General features: G+C 51.6%; 1 long non-coding RNA gene across 1 annotated transcript; it reads left to right on the forward strand.

The window, feature by feature from the left end:
- The first annotated feature begins 408 nt into the window (after positions 1-408).
- On the forward strand, positions 409-3,721 carry LOC124092999 (uncharacterized). Its single transcript, XR_006851817.2, has 4 exons — positions 409-515; positions 695-757; positions 3,031-3,114; positions 3,288-3,721. It is a non-coding gene; the product is annotated as an uncharacterized LOC124092999 (long non-coding RNA).
- Positions 3,722-7,553: the final 3,832 nt, after the last annotated feature.

Here is a 7,553-nt window from a genome sequence, read left to right on the forward strand (position 1 = left end):
GCCTGTTAAGCCACAGACTGCTGATCCCCACTCCTGGAGTTTCTGGGGAAGTGGTCTGAGAATTTGCATTTCTAGGAAGTCCTGAGGTGATACTGAAACTGGTCTTGAAAACCAGGATCGGGTTCTGGGTTCCCATCCCCCTCCCCCCCCCCCGTGTTTAATTTTAAACACCCAAGAAACAAAGTGGCAAGAGCAACGAAAAGTAAATATTATTTAACCACAGGACATGGAGAGGAGAGAGAGAGAGAAGGGGCGGGGACACTCCTTGGGAGAGGAGAGGACCCAGTAGGACTTGTGCCCCTGGGAGTGGGGGTGCCCCGCCCCTTTATAGGTTTCAGGTTTCCTTTTCTTCTCATGCTCCTCCCACCATCATGCCCAGGTGACCAGAAGGTGGAATGACCAAAGGTGAGAAAGGAGCACCCAGGGCGCACACACTAAGAACCCCTTGCATTGGGAGGAGCAATTCCCTGGAAGGTCTTTCCAAAAAAGGCCATTGAGTTAGTGCAGCCAGTCAGGTGGTGTCTTCATTTCCTTTCACATTTACCCTGATGTGAAGGGGTCCCCTTGGCTGTTCCTCGCTGGAACACTCGGCTGTGTTGGGCCTGGTCTTCACAGTTCACCCATTGCTTCTTACTTAAAGACTTGATCTTATTTTAATCAATTATTTTAACTTTATCCATTGATCTTTCATTAGCACACCCAAGGCCAGGGAGACCACAAGCAGCTGACACACAGCCTACACCTCAGGATGGCTCTGGTAAGTGCCTCTTGAATTTTAAGGGGAAATCCACACCGGGTCAACGGCCCATTGGAGGGGCTCGGTCCAGATCGCTGGTGTCAGGAAGGCTGAGGACCAGCCTCAATGTTGGCAGCTGTGCACACATTCTAATCCTACAAATCTCAGTTTTCCATGGGACCCAGTGAGTCCTTGGCAGAGTGCTCATCGCCCTCTGGGTCCACAGGGTTGGGTTATGGGTCTGGACTGCTGGGGGCGGGGGTGGGATGGGAGCATGACAGTGGCCTGTGAAGGACCTGGGTCCTTAATGCCTGGCACAGGTTTGCTGCCTCCTAATCCACCTCATTATTTAGGTGAATGCTCCTGCCAACTCCAGTGTGTCCTTAGTACAGGGAGGACATTAGCTGCAATTTGTATTCAACCAGAAGGTCGCCTGGGGACAGTCTCCCTCCAATATTCCTCAGAAACTCCTCCACAGAGAACCAACCAAGTCCCTGTCATTTCTCAGGAATGACAGCCTGGAGCTCCTCCCATTCCAGAAACAGTCCATGGCTCCCAAGTCAAAGTCTAAACACCCACCAGGGGCCTGGCTCTGTCCCACTGAGCCCCACAGGCACCTTCTTTACACTCTCCCGCTCACCCTGACTTCAGTGACTCCCATTTCCAGAGAGAGCGGGGCACGGGGACTACTGGGACTTCCCGCTGGGAAGGGACCCACCAGGGCTGCCCCGCTGCCCAGGGGGAGAAATGCTGCAGCCAGCGCTAGTTGAGGAGAAGAAAGCGGGGGAGGCTGGGGACAGACAAAGTCCCTGCATGGGTCAGGGCCACGAGGCACAGAGCAGGAAGTTTGGAATCATAAAATGTGGCTTCTAACGCCACTTCTGCCCATGCCTGATCTTAGAAAGAGAGCACTCCCCAGCCCCACCTTTCACCAGGTCGTCCCCTCTGAGCACAGGGTGCACTGCAGGACAGCTTTGCCCAGGGACACCCAAGGATGGGGGCTCTGGGACTGTGGGTCAGGCATGGATCATTTCCCATCAAATAAGAAAGCTCAAAGGGCGTGAGGGACCCCATTCCCAAGGAAGCCTTTACGAATAGAAGAATTTCGTTTAAAAACTATTTGTAAAACACCTGCATCATTGACAAGGGTCCTTCCTTCTGCTGTGAACCTTCTTGCTTGATTTAGCCGCCTTCGCCTGCCTTTCCCAGCGCCCTGAGGTTTCTTTCCCTCCCTCTCCTTTATCCCCCTTTCTGTCAGCTCTGAGTTACAATGATCCACATCTGTGCCTGTCTCCCTCATAGACTGGCCTCCTGGGTGCTCTTCCTGCCCATCTGTACCCCACAGATGCCTCTATTGCTCCAGCTCTGCCTGCTGGACACTCCTGAGCTCCTGGCTGTTGGCAATGCCATTGGGTGTAATTGCCATCGGGGACGCTGGACTGGCACCTGCCCTGGGCCACACAGTGCTTCTCTCCTACTTATTACCTCATATAAGGGGAACCCAAATGACAATTGGGACCATTCCTTGGCCTCTCGGAGGAAAATGGACTCCAATCAAACTCTCTTCCCAGGGCTGTGGGGGACCCCGAGCTCCTGGGCTCCCGGGAAGCACAGGCAGAGGGCTTCTATTTCCTTGGCTCCTCCTGATGCTGCTCAGTGACTTCAGATGGGGATCACTTCACTGGCTCTTTTCCAAAGGCAGAGTGGCCCTAATCCCTTCCCCAACAAAATGTCACTGTCACCCACCTAGAGGGTTGTCTCAGGAGCCCACTTTCCCTGAAGGTTCAGAGTGAGGGGAGGTTGCCATCAGAGGCAGAATCTGCCCAGTCCTGAACACCAGCCACCCCTGCTCTGGGCCCTCAGTCCCCCCAGCAGCCTGTTTCTGCAGCTCCGCCCGCCCCACGCTGCTGGGTGCCACCTCTGCTCTCGCCATCTCAATGTCCTCGCTGTCACTGGTCCAAACCCTCAGGGCCCTGTTCACTGCCCACACAGGACAGTCTAGCTGGTCACTGTCTTGCTCCCGGAGACCTCCCCCGTCACCTGAAGCCACCGTCCAGGTGTTGGCCCAGCAGCCACAATCCTCTCTCCTTGCAGTAGCCCCGGCCTTGAGGGGCAAAGAGCAACTCTTTCTACCCCCTTGGCCTCACGAAGCCCCAGGAGACATTCTCCCCTGAGCCTGGGAGGTGACCGGGATTTCACAGAAGCCAGGGGTGGTCCATCATGAGACCCGACTCCAGCTGAGACGTGTGGGTCCCAGAGTTGGCCTCACGGCCTCTCCTCCCGTCTGCTTCCAGCTCCCTGGGATGATCATTTTTGGAGCAACGCTCGCTGTATATGTTGTTATCAGGGTCTTAGCGAACAGAAATGCTTCCAGTCAGGTGAGTTGTGGGCCTCCTGAGTGGGTGGAGAGACTCCAGCTAGGAGAACGCTAGAGGGGTCTACAGAGCCTCCTCCCTGCCCGGGGGTTGGAGGGCCCTGACACCTATGGGCTCAGCACCTGCCTGTCTCCTTTCATCCTTAGTGATGTGTCTTGTGTGCGCCTGTTTTTCAGGAGGAAATGAATGACAGAAATGACCATTGAAGATACCAGTCCGACTCCTAGCCCCCTAGATACGAAAACTGAGATCAAATATGCAGATCAGCAAAAAGAGGACCTGCCTCTTCTCTGCCTCCATAACCTGATTCCTTTCTTTCCTGACAAGCTGAGGGCAAGGTCTCCCCCAGCTCACACCCTGCACTGCACCCTTGAATTCAACCCAATGAGTCACACTTTTCTTCTGTTAAAGGGAGAGGGATTTCACATTAATTTTAGCACCAAGGTCTTCCTTAAGGAGTGTGTTCCTATATGCTTATGGGGGGACATCTTTGTGCAGGCTTTGTGCACACATGTGTCTGTAATTCTCTGCCTTGGGCTTGTGGGTAAGGTGGAAAATATCTAGGCACCCATCTTCTTTCAATCATTCATTAATAAATATGGATTAAGTATCTGGTGTGTTGCAAGGTCGATTCAAGTCAGGATGAGGGTAAACATCATGACCATGACATTGTCCTTGACCTCAAGGGACCTCTGGCCTCAAGAACACACAATAGCGCCCACCATGCATATTAGTCAAGTTTTTATTAGTGTAATAAGAGGCCCGAGACAGGCCACCTTTGGAGAAAGGAGAGATCAGCTAATAGTTGTGAAGTTTGAAGGGCCTGGCACCCACACGGGCTCTGTTGTAAGGAGGACATCATGGCAAATGGTGCTGGCAACCATGGGGGCCCTTGTGGAAGACAGTGGTCCCTTCTGGAACCAGTTGCAGATAGGACTGGGTGGACACAGTGTCCGTGGCTCCTTTTATAGCCCCTCTTCCTGCAAGCACCACCAAGAGAGGGGCACAAGAAGTACCTCTTGCCCCAAAGGACCTGAGGGACTTTTACCAGACCCCACCATCCACAGCTCCCACCACTCCCAATAGCCCCAAGCTTGAGGACCCAGACTTTATCCACAATCCATGCAAGGGGGACCCTCCACCCCTCCCTAGCCACAGCGGCAAGTGAACTAGTTTCTCCAACAGGTGACAGCTGGGCAGATGGACCCCAGGGATGGGTGAGGGGTGAGGAAAGCAGAGAGTAGGAGGAGCCTGGTGGAGGAGCCAGCGTCTGAGTGGGCAGCAAGGCCGGGGGCGTTTCCTTGGGGTAATGAGGAGCCGTGGGACAACATGCAGTTGTCATGGACAATGATCAGTCCTCCCTATGCTGTCACCACTGATGCCACAGAACCCAAGCCTGGGAAATGGCTCTGGAAGGAAAGCTTCCAGAGCCAGGAGGCTGCTACATGGTTCCTCATAGAGGATGAGGCCTGATCCCAAGGGGCACAGTGACTGTTGCCTGATTTCTTTTTTTAACGATCTCTCTCTCTCTCTCTCTCTCTCTCTCTCTCTCTCTATATATATATATATATATATATATACATATATATATATATATATACATATAGAACTAATATATAAATATTAGTTCTATGTGGACACAGTGTCTTTATTTTACTTTATGTGGTGCGGAGTATTGAACTCAGTGTCTCACGCATGCTAGGTGAGCGCTCTACCTCTGAACCACAGCACAATGACTTCAATATTTACAAACACAATAACATACATATTGGTAACCATGGTGACCATCTGATATCCGAAAAGTGAATTTTGATGAGTTTTAGGTATGATCCCTAATGTGCCAGTTTTTTCAGACTTTCCTGCCACAGATGCACTGCAAGATGTTTTGGTTTCTGATTGTTTAGGTCACTGAGTACAAAATGCCTTGACTCTTGTAAGTCGATTTAGCCTCTGAGTTCCTCTGAGAAGGGGCTTCTAGGTGTCCTGGTGTCTAGCATGCTGACCCTCTGCACCTGTGCCCTCTCTGCCCAGGAACCCTGGATGCCCATCACCTAGTTGGTAAACGTGGAGATCACAAGACCTCAGGTGGATTCCTGTTTTCCTTTCCCCAGCCAACCTTTCATGTAGGTTGGAGTGTGAAATGGAGACCTTGTAAGCATCCTGGCTATAGTTTTGTGCCTCTTTGAAAGAACCCCTGGGAGTATTCTTCAAGAAGGGATGTTAGTCCACAAAGAAGCAATAAGATTTTAGGAAATAAAAATCACCACTGCACGAAACGCCATGGAGAACCACGAAAGCACCATGGCAGATGAGAGGGGACACAGAGCGCCAGGCATCGTGTGGTACTGCGAACAGAGGCTCCCTTGAAATTGTCCCTTTGCCTGAAGGGGATTTTCAATGCCTGGAATTAGGAAATCCCAGACAATAAAAGTACATCTTGATAAAGGAAATATGGCACATTATTTCCTAATTCTAGACCAGCCCTACCTGGATTGTTCTGCAAACCAGGATACGAATACACTGAGCTCTTAAGAGGGGACCACCTCTCAGGCCATTCTCTGAGGGCTGGGCAACCACGTCCCCTCACCTCTCTCTCCACATCCTTCCTCATTGCTGCCTGAAGGGCTCCATCAGATTCCACACCATCTTCTTCTACAGATCCCTAGCTCTCAGCCCTGACCACCTCTCAGCAGCTCATCCATCCTGTGAGAGCTAACCCACCCCAAGAGGCCAGCACTAATCCCTTCATAAAGGAAACCATGACCAGTCAGTCACCTCCTGCTAGCCCACCTCTTAGAGGCCCCTGACCTTTCAATACAGTTACCTGGACAGCACGTTTCTAGCATGTGACATTTCAAACTCTATCCAAAGCTGTCCAATAAACACCTGGTAGGTGGAGACAATATTCTGGAAAACAAAAGGAAGCAATTAACATTTTTTGAGTAGATCCCTGTCCTGTTATTTCTACTCAATGCCGTTCCATCGGAATGATGTCACTTTGCATTCAGACAGTGCAGAGAAGATTTATTTATTCTCTAGCAACAAGGAATCTGAAGAACCTGGGGCTCAGGAGGTTTAGCAATTGCCCTAATTGACACTGACAGTCCTTGGTGCCAAACTGGATTGGAATCCATGTCCCTCTTCTCTAGAGCCCATGCTGGTTTGCCGCTGCAGTGCTGGGCACAGGACACAAAGAAAGCACACAGTAGTGGCCATGATGATGACGATGACGAGGTTGTTCTTTGTGTGCAGAATCATGATGTTGCAAGCTACTCACTCACAGAGGGAATGAATGGTCTTGACCCACCTGCTGGTCTCTTGCCCTTGATGTTGACCCTGGTGTTGCTCTTGATGACCAGAAGCTCCCTGGTGAGACACATTAAGGTGGGATCTGGACATGCAGGACTATGGTTAGGGGAGGGGTCTTTTCCTGGCAAGTAGGGGTGACAAACAAGAACTAAAAATAAAAAAATAAAATAAATCCAAGGGTAGACATCAGCAGCCCTGCAGCCTCCAAGGCCTAATGGGGCGGAGTAATTGATTTCAGCAAAATTTTATTCTACAAAACACAATCTCAGGAAATTAAGCAAATGGCCGGTAAACAGCCAGGTAATAAACAGCACTTCCTTCTCAACCACGCGTCCCTCACAAAGTCGGCAAAAAGCCAGCAGAGCACAGGAATGGGAGTGGGGCGAGACCAAGACAGGGCCCCAAAAGTCATCCTTGGAAAAACTCTAAATCTTTTGAACTTGAGAAAAGGAGCCTTCCCCACCCCAGGGAGTGGCCAGGATGTGCCAGATGAAGGGGACCTGACTATTATCCCCGGTAATGTGGGAGCTCTGGAGATCCTGAGGCCGCTTTGCAGGCACAGGGGGACCTGGGATAGGCAGAATGGTGAGGGGGGAGGGGGTCTGGATGTGGATTAAGGGCAGGGTCCTGGGGAAGAAAGGGCTAGTTGCAGTTCTCTCTGGCAATGGGCTAGCATCAGAGGTGTCCAGTCCTCATGACAGGTGGCTTTCTCTGCTTTGTTGCACTGAACCTTAGGTGACCCCCGTGAACCCTATTTCTGAACACTTCTGCCCCAGAGGACTGGCTTGCTGAGTTCAGCTCTAGGAAACTTTTCGGGGGGCGTTCTCTGTGCTCCTCAGGTGCCCCAATAAGGCACCGCTGACTCCGGGGCTGGTTCATTCATTGTTTTCTCTCTCAGTTCTGCAGGGTAGAAGTCGGAGATCTGAGGCCTGCAGGGCTGGATCCCTCTGAAGGCGTGAGGGGAAATCCGCTGCACACCTCTCTCCTGGTTCCTGCTGATTCGTGGTCACATCTGGTGCTCCCTGGCTCACAGGTGAGCCACCCAGCTCTGCTCTCACGCTCACATCATGCTCACTCCCCAGGTTCCAGTCTTCCCCTGCATTGCAAGGAGTTCATTCATTAAAGGAAGAAAA

Source organism: Marmota monax, unplaced genomic scaffold, assembly GCF_021218885.2.
Source record: "Marmota monax isolate L192 unplaced genomic scaffold, Marmota_monax_Labrador192_F-V1.1 WCK01_AAM20220418_F8-fsc00038, whole genome shotgun sequence".
Taxonomy (NCBI): Eukaryota; Metazoa; Chordata; class Mammalia; order Rodentia; family Sciuridae; genus Marmota; species Marmota monax.